Source organism: Taudactylus pleione, unplaced genomic scaffold (assembly GCF_031769625.1).
Source record: "Taudactylus pleione unplaced genomic scaffold, aTauple2 ptg001422l, whole genome shotgun sequence".
In the NCBI taxonomy this organism is placed as follows: domain Eukaryota; kingdom Metazoa; phylum Chordata; class Amphibia; order Anura; family Myobatrachidae; genus Taudactylus; species Taudactylus pleione.
In genome coordinates this window covers 477338-486693 of record NW_028285821.1, presented here as the reverse complement: position 1 = coordinate 486693, position 9356 = coordinate 477338, and the positions used below count along the sequence as shown (strand labels likewise).

The 9356-nt window shown below is 40.6% G+C and overlaps 1 long non-coding RNA gene across 1 annotated transcript; it reads left to right on the top strand.

The window, feature by feature from the left end:
* Nucleotides 1-4781: 4781 nt before the first annotated feature.
* On the top strand, nucleotides 4782-9062 carry LOC148442661 (uncharacterized). The gene is made up of 3 exons (XR_015875780.1): nucleotides 4782-4879; nucleotides 6104-6198; nucleotides 8601-9062. It is a non-coding gene; the product is annotated as an uncharacterized LOC148442661 (long non-coding RNA).
* Nucleotides 9063-9356: the final 294 nt, after the last annotated feature.

The following is a 9356-nucleotide window of genomic DNA, read 5'->3' as shown; positions in this document are numbered from 1 at the left end:
TCGTGTATTGTGTGTAATAATTCCAGCATATACAGGACCAGTGATCACAGTAACCCATTAGATGTGTCATACATAGTGTATTGTGTGTCATAATTCCAGCATATACAGGACCAGTGATCACAGTAATCCATTATATGTGTCATACATAGTGTATTGTGTGTCATGTATCCAGCATATACAGGACCAGTGATCACAGTAACCCATTATATGTTTCATACATAGTGTATTGTGTGTCATAATTCCAGCATATACAGGACCAGTGATCACAGTAACCCTTTATATGTGTCATACATAGTGTATTGTGTGTCATAATTCCAGCATATACAGGACTAGTGATCACAGTAACCCATTATATGTGTCATACATAGTGTATTGTGTGTCATAATTCCAGCATATACAGGACCAGTGATCACAGTAACCCATTATATGTGTCATACATAGTGTATTGTGTGTCATAATTCCAGCATATACAGGACTAGTGATCACAGTAACCCATTATATGTGTCATACATAGTGTATTGTGTGTCATAATTCCAGCATATACAGGACCAGTGATCACAGTAACCCATTATATGTGTCATACATAGTGTATTGTGTGTCATAATTCCAGCATATACAGGACTAGTGATCACAGTAACCCATTATATGTGTCATACATAGTGTATTGTGTGTTATAATTCCAGAATATACAGGACCAGCGATCACAGTAACCCATTATATGTGTCATACATAGTGTATTATGTGTCATAATTCCAGCATATACAGGACCAGTGATCACAGTATCTCATTATATGTGTCATATATAGTGTATTGTGTGTCATGTATCCAGCATATACAGGACCAGTGATCACAGTAACCTATTATATGTGTCATACATAGTGTATTGTGTGTAATAATTCCAGCATATACAGGACCAGTGATCACAGTAACCCATTATATGTGTCATACATAGTGTATTGTGTGTCATAATTCCAGCATATACAGGACCAGTGATAACAGTAACCCATTATATGTGTCATACATAGTATATTGTGTGTCATGTATCCAGCATATACAGGACCAGTGATCACAGTAACCCATTATATGTTTCATACATAGTGTATTGTGTGTCATAATTCCAGCATATACAGGACCAGTGATCACAGTAACCCATTATATGTTTCATACATAGTGTATTGTGTGTCATAATTACAGCATATACAGGACCAGTGATCACAGTAACCCATTATATGTGTCATACATAGTGTATTGTGTGTCATAATTCCAGCATATACAGGACTAGTGATCACAGTAACCCATTATATGTGTCATACATAGTGTATTGTGTGTCATAATTCCAGCATATACAGGACCAGTGATCACAGTAACCCATTATATGTGTCATACATAGTGTATTGTGTGTCATAATTCCAGCATATACAGGACTAGTGATCACAGTAACCCATTATATGTGTCATACATAGTGTATTGTGTGTCATAATTCCAGCATATACAGGACCAGTGATCACAGTAACCCATTATATGTGTCATACATAGTGTATTGTGTGTCATAATTCCAGCATATACAGGACTAGTGATCACAGTAACCCATTATATGTGTCATACATAGTGTATTGTGTGTTATAATTCCAGAATATACAGGACCAGCGATCACAGTAACCCATTATATGTGTCATACATAGTGTATTATGTGTCATAATTCCAGCATATACAGGACCAGTGATCACAGTATCTCATTATATGTGTCATATATAGTGTATTGTGTGTCATGTATCCAGCATATACAGGACCAGTGATCACAGTAACCTATTATATGTGTCATACATAGTGTATTGTGTGTAATAATTCCAGCATATACAGGACCAGTGATCACAGTAACCCATTATATGTGTCATACATAGTGTATTGTGTGTCATAATTCCAGCATATACAGGACCAGTGATAACAGTAACCCATTATATGTGTCATACATAGTATATTGTGTGTCATGTATCCAGCATATACAGGACCAGTGATCACAGTAACCCATTATATGTTTCATACATAGTGTATTGTGTGTCATAATTCCAGCATATACAGGACCAGTGATCACAGTAACCCATTATATGTTTCATACATAGTGTATTGTGTGTCATAATTACAGCATATACAGGACCAGTGATCACAGTAACCCATTATATGTGTCATACATAGTGTATTGTGTGTCATAATTCCAGCATATACAGGACTAGTGATCACAGTAACCCATTATATGTGTCATACATAGTGTATTGTGTGTCATAATTCCAGCATATACAGGACCAGTGATCACAGTAACCCATTATATGTGTCATACATAGTGTATTGTGTGTCATAATTCCAGCATATACAGGACCAGTGATCACAGTAACCCATTATATGTGTCATACATAGTGTATTGTGTGTCATAATTCCAGCATATACAGGACCAGTGATCACAGTAAGTCATTAGATGCGGCAGTAGGTCCATCCTGTGTCAGCAGAATGTTTTTATTCCTGAGCATTGGAGCAAGTCCGGGAGTCTGAGGGAGCAGCAGAAGACCTTCCCACTGGACATAGATGTACATATCGGGTCTTCTTATGTACTTGATAGTGTATTATTATACAGTATTAATAATTAACCCTATTGATGGTCTATAGCAGTGCACCCCTAACAGTGAATGTTTTCCACATCTCCTAGTTGGTGAACAGGTGTAGTACACATTTTAAAAGATCCACAGGTGGTGCTAATTATTTAATTTGTGATACTGAGAAGAACATGCAGCACTAGTAACATTCTGTTATATTACTATTTGTATTGTGGTCAGGATGTGGGCTGGGGAGGGGGGTTTCCAGGCAGACGGAACCCCCCCCCTGTGTTTGCCTATGACCCCTGTTCCATGCCTGCATCTCATCACTATACTATTGTATGGAGAGTGCGATTCATAAAGGAATGGAATTGTCAGCTTTTCCGTCCCCTCCTGCGGTACAGATTCGCCATCTGAGGATGCGTTATCTTTACCAGAAGCTGGACAGAGAGGAGAAGCTGAATACTTCCCTGCTTTCTGCCCCCTTTTCCCAGCGTCCATTGCAGCAGGTATGACCTGACCTGCTGCTCTCAGACACCGGGGCATGCTCAGTAAGAACACAGGCAGCATATCGGGCTCCCGAAATGTCTGTATTCTCACTGTCTCCAGGGATCGCAGAGGGGCCGGACAGCGGCCAAAGACGCCGGTCCAGTAAGTGTACATGAATGGCTACTAAACATCACTATATATCACATCCATGTGATCCGCTATATAGTGATATCCTTTAGTAGCCACTTTATGTTCTACATGAATAGGCCACTAAACTTCCTATCTCCTAAACTGTATGTAGACTTTAGTCCAACATATAGGGCCTGATTCAGAGCCGGACGCTCTGACCAGAGCGCTCGCTCTGAATCAGGGCCCTCCTCCATTAAAATGGAGCGTCCTCCTGGACGCTCGTATAGCTGTGGGTCACCACCCACAGCATATACGAGCGTCCAAGAAGATGGTCGCGATGGTCTTGACCATCGCGACCATCGGACTTGCGAGGGAAACCCTGCGGTCGGGTTTCCCAGCCACAAGCCCTGGAGTGATTTTGGCTCAGTGGGGGCCGGCTTCAGACGGTAGGCATTCCCATGGGAACGCCTCCGTCTGGCAGGCACGCCCCCGGCACGCCCACCAAAGGGGGCATGCTGTCAATCAACATCGACAGCACGCCCCCTTTGGTGCGAGACCCGGAGCGATGGGAAGCCAGTCGCTCGCCGGGTCTCGCGAATGCGCACGACGGAGCTCCCTCCATCGTGCGCATGCGCAGTGGGGAACATTGACCCACTTGCGAGCGTACTGCCGCTCGCGAGTGGGTCTGAATGACCCCCATACTCTTTAAGGTAGGTGACAGTCTGATTGTTGCAGAATCCCTGCAAATTATATTGGCAGCTATATATCTTATCTGCTTTCTCATACAAGTGTTGAGATAATCAATTACTTATAGTATTAATTCATTAAGCGCAATACATAATTAATATTAATGATCTATAAAATATATGTCCATAAAATAAAAAAGTGTAAAAATTTATAAATGATTAAATCATCAGATATATTCGTTAATTAATAATTAATAAAAGTCAAAGGGAAATCTGTGTCTTATATATCGACTCAAAAATTTATAAAACCTTAGTTGTTTTACTAATAATTTGATAAGTGCCTTTCTCCCATATTCAGACCAAATTGTGTATTTTTAAAGAATTTGTCATAAATTTATAAAAGAATTTCATAAAAGAATTTTTTATACAAGTTAAATAAGCGGGAAAGGATATTAGTGTTATTGAGGGAAAAAAATGTGTTTTATATTATTACTTTTTGTATATTGATATATAAGAGTTAAAGAGTTAGCCTATTTTTTATACACTCGGACTCTAATGTACGGGAAAGATATATTTTAGATAATACTGGAGCACACTACATATCCATATTGACAGATAATAATATAGCAAAAATATCCTATTAAATAACTCACTTTGCAACAAAAACATTAAAGATTGTATGTATATTTCTTTACTCAATCTGATACGTATTCACAGATACTGATGTTCTAGTTTGTATTGTTATGAAAGCTGTTAGGGAATTGGCATTCCACCATATGGGATCGATCTAAAAAGCCTGTGAAGTTGTTGTTTTCGTTCATTCCCTTTGGTATGATGGTATCCATCACATATATCATTTTAGTTTCTTTTCTTGCAAATTCCTTCTTTAAGTCTCCACCTCTGGCCCCCAGATGGACTTTCTCCATACCAAAGGCCCTCAGATGTCTGGAATTTCCTCCATGCTTCTTCAAGAAGTGTCAGGCCACACTGGTAAGTTGCTCTGTTCTTTCTTGATCTCTTTAAGGGGCCCATTTATAAAGGATCGCATTTTGCAATGCGATCAGGGCATGCAGTACCGCCCATGATCGCACTGCAAAATGCGATCATACCGGCCAAATGTATGACCCGGCACATGCAGGGAGACGGGCTCCGAAAAGAGCCCGTCCCTGCGATGTGGCCGGAGCGCATTCCGGGCTGCTGCGCATGCGCAGTCCCGCGGACTGCACATGAGCGGCGCCCATTGCCGGCGGAGGGATCTGGGAGATCCCTCCGCCGGCTGAAATGCGAGTAAGTGCCCATAGGAAACAGCGGCTAACGATATCTTCAGATGGCGTTAGCTGCTGGGGTCAATATCGGGAATGCTTTGCATTCCCGATATTGATACTTTGGCAGCATCGCATCCCCTATAGAAACCTATGGGGGAGGCGGTTGCCAGCAGCAATGGAGGGATCGCAGCAGGTATCGGAGATACCTGCTGCGGTTCCTCCTTCATACATTCGGGGGATACTTAGTATTTGAGGTAAACCTCCGAAAACAGGTGTTTTCGGGGAATTTACCTCAAATGCACTTTGATAAATGGGCCCCTCAGTGTTTTTGATATTGCCTATGTGTTCTAAAATCCTCTGCTTTAGTTTCCTGCTGGTCATTCCTATATATTTCTTCTGACATTCACATTCCAGAGAGTAGATAACACATACATGCCTACCCTCCCGGTTTTCGCGGGAGGCTCCCGATTTTTCGGCTAACCCCCCGCACCCCCGGAAGGGTACGCATTTCTCCCACATTCTGCCCACTTCCTAGTGAAGTGGGCAGAATAAGGAGAATACCCGCGGCAATCGCGGGTCTCCGTGAAGGGGGCGGGGCTTAAGCTGTGATTCTGCATGAATCACAGCATTTGGCCCCGCCCCCTATGTAAATTGTGCCCAAATCATGGCAATTTTACCGTGAGGGGGCGGGGCTTAATGACGTGAATCATCAAGCCCCGCCCCCGTCGGCCCCCTGCTGCATCTCTTACCCGGGCTTCTCCCGGGAAGAGAATGTTAAAGGTAGGCAACCCTGAGATAACACCTTGTGTGTCGCAATTGATGTATCCCTTAATTGTATTTAATTTATTATATTTATCCGTGAAGCTTTTAGCATTCCTCATATATTGGCAAGCTTTACATTTGCCACATGTATAACTGCCATTTAATCTTTCTTTTCTGTTATTTTTAGTAAAATGACTGCGAACCAGTTTGTATCCAATGTTTGATGTTCTTCTCCAGCCAATATCCACATGGTCACCCTATTGTTTCGCCAGATCTTCATCGGTAAGTAATACATGCCAATGTTTTTGGAAGGCCTCTCAAATTTCTGTCGACTGATTGCAGTATGTACCTATAAGCCAGATCTTGTGCTTCGTTGGATCAATATCTCTTATTTTGGGTTTCAATAATTCCATTCTCTCCTTTCTTCTTACATCTTTATAGGCTCGTTTGATGCATATTCTACTATATCCCCTATTTATTAGGTGTTTTTCTAGTTCTTTCGCCCTTTGTTCAAATGTCTCGATGTTTGTACAGTTCCTTTTTATCCTTAACATCTCGCCTTTGGGAATATTTTCTCTAGCTGCTTTATAGTGTGAACTGTTGATGTGCAGTATGCTGTTCGTGGCCGTCTGTTTTCGGGAACACGTCTGTAGTTATCCTTCCAGTTTCGCTGATATTGATAGTCAGATCTAGGAAAGTAACTGATTTTTTGCTCATATCCATCGTTAGTTTCAAATTGAATGTGTTCTTGTTCAATTCCTCTGTGAATTCTCTAAATAGATGTTGTGGTCCCTCCCAGATTATCAGGAGGTCATCGATGTATCGATACCAGGCATATATTAATGCCTGGTATCGATACATTGATGACCTCCTGATAATTGGTAAACCTTTCCAATTGTTCTCCAAAGACATGCTCCCTTTCACACTTAGTGCTCATCGCTGTAGCTTAATTAATATACACATTTATATACACAGCATTAATTTTTAGCTAATATGGTTTAATCCTTTTTTATGTATTTATATGTATTTACATTCCACACTATTTTGGATTTTATAATAAATACTAAGAGGCAAAAGGGTTCAAACCTAATTTCACCTAATATACATATCGGTGGATAATTTTATTAATCTGTTTAAAGTATGTATATGAGTTTAATTATCTATGATTCTAATTATTGCAAGATATTTATTCACCAAGGAACCAGCTATGTACAAGATAATGACATATACGAAATTAATAAAAATAAAAATCAATAACTTTCTAAATAACTTTTCTGTAATAACATACAACAGGTTATTCCAAAGAATACGACGATATCTCAAAACGCTAGTTGAGATACACACTTATCAACTGCGGCTATCTCAGATTGGGCATACACGCCCCCTAATAACAGTTGCCAAGGGACAGAGATTTAAACTAAGCAAGACCAAGCACTCGGCTTGCCCTGAGGAAGCCGGACATCCGGCGAAACGCGCATCGGCACCTGAGACCGCTGGGTCACAGGGACGCACATGTCAATACTGAGTTGTCTTAATAAACTGTATCAGCAGATCCGTTTCATGCTATAACACTGCACTGATACTAACTCTGGGAATGAGCTGCATCAAAGCCGCGGCAATAAGTGCTGCTCACACAAGTGGCAGAGACTGTCAGTGATATAGTCAAAAAATGCTTAATCAATATTGCATGATATAAGTGCATTGCTGTGCCAATTAATATTGAACACACCGCTGATATTAACAGTCCCATATTGAACAGTGTTAATACAGGTCTGGTATATGTCTGTTACAAACATATTGAGAACCAAGCCAGCCGACGAGTAGATTATTAGACAGACATTGAAGACCACTAACAAATTGGAATGAATGTATTTAATGATATAGCACTATATAGCATAAAAAGCTTATATGTGCCTACCATCTCTGACGATAGCACGGGACTGGTGCTTACAGTCACTCTAAAATACTTCACTTAATTCAATTTGCATAAAGATTAATATTGGGCATACATATTAAATACAGCAGTGACCAACAGTGTGTATAAATCATAAACAATAGGCACAGAATATTATTGCATCAGACTAGATTTGACATAAGCATGTGATTATACAACAATCATAATGTCATAATTAAACAACAGTACAATATGCATTGTCGAAGCTGAATAATTGGCTGAGACAAGTTCAGTTTAAAATTTAATCGCAGCGACGCCATCTTGTGACTGGCCGCAAGACTCCATTTTGGAAATGAGATCGCAAGACGCCATTTTGCGAATGGCCGCCTAAGCGTCATTTTAGATAAACTTACCCTTTAGTACATGTGGCGATATTACTATCAGCAACATGCGATTGCATCTTTCATCATTTCACATACACACATTAATACTCACAATTGCGCTGTTAACTAGTCGCATGTTAGCGAATGTATAGGACTTTGTATGAAACCGCTGTATTGTTAGCTTTATGCGCACGCATCTGCCCCAAGTTAACTAGTATCCTTATATCAAACCCTGAATACCCACACATTACATATTCACACATAAGGTTCAATAAGCTTTAAAGTGTATCATTCAGGTTGGTTCAGTTAGTTTAAATGCTGAGAAATAAAGGTATTTGATAACTAAGGTATTATACATGCTAAGCAAGCCGTGTTTGGTTTTGTACTGATGTGTATTCTTTTTACAGTATTCTGGTGTTATCGGTGGGGAGGTCACATCATGCAAACTCAAGTTATGGATCGCAGAGCCTACAAGCAACAAAATGTATATTTCCTGAACAACTGTTAGGATGTTGCAGGGGGCGGGAAGGGAAAGATCCCCAGCTGTTAGAGGCAGGGAGAGTCTGTTTGAACCAGCCTGTTAAATGTGCTGTAACAGATGCTTCTCCCCTGGGAACCAATGACATCAGTAACAAACTTCCCTATTGTCCTGTTTATTCTGGGGGGGTATAAATATGTGTGCTCGAACGCTGGTTTTTAGTCTTCGTGCTGAATGCTGTATGACGAGGGGTCTCTTGCTGATGCCTATCTCTGGGTCCGGAAGCGCTGCGTATGTATACTGTACTTGGGCCTGTATGATTTCCTTTTGCACCTAAATTGTGCATGGATCTATTGCGTGTAACTGTCTGAACTTTTACCTGAATAACACTTGTGCTTTGGAACCACAGATTCCACGTCTAAGTCTTTATTTACGGTATGACTGCGTATGCAAATTAGCGTCATCCTTAGAAGGTATAGGAAGGATATTAGGAGGTATAGGAAGGTGTGTATAGAGGTTCTGATCCAGTATTGTTAGCATAAATAATGGACTGTCACAACACAGGGTTAACTGTATATGGATATATGTAACAGAGGGCCTGATTCAGAGCCAGACGCTCTTTCAGAGCACTCGCTCTGAATCAGGGCGGCATTTTGTTTTTGCACAGCATCCTGGTCCCTCGCTA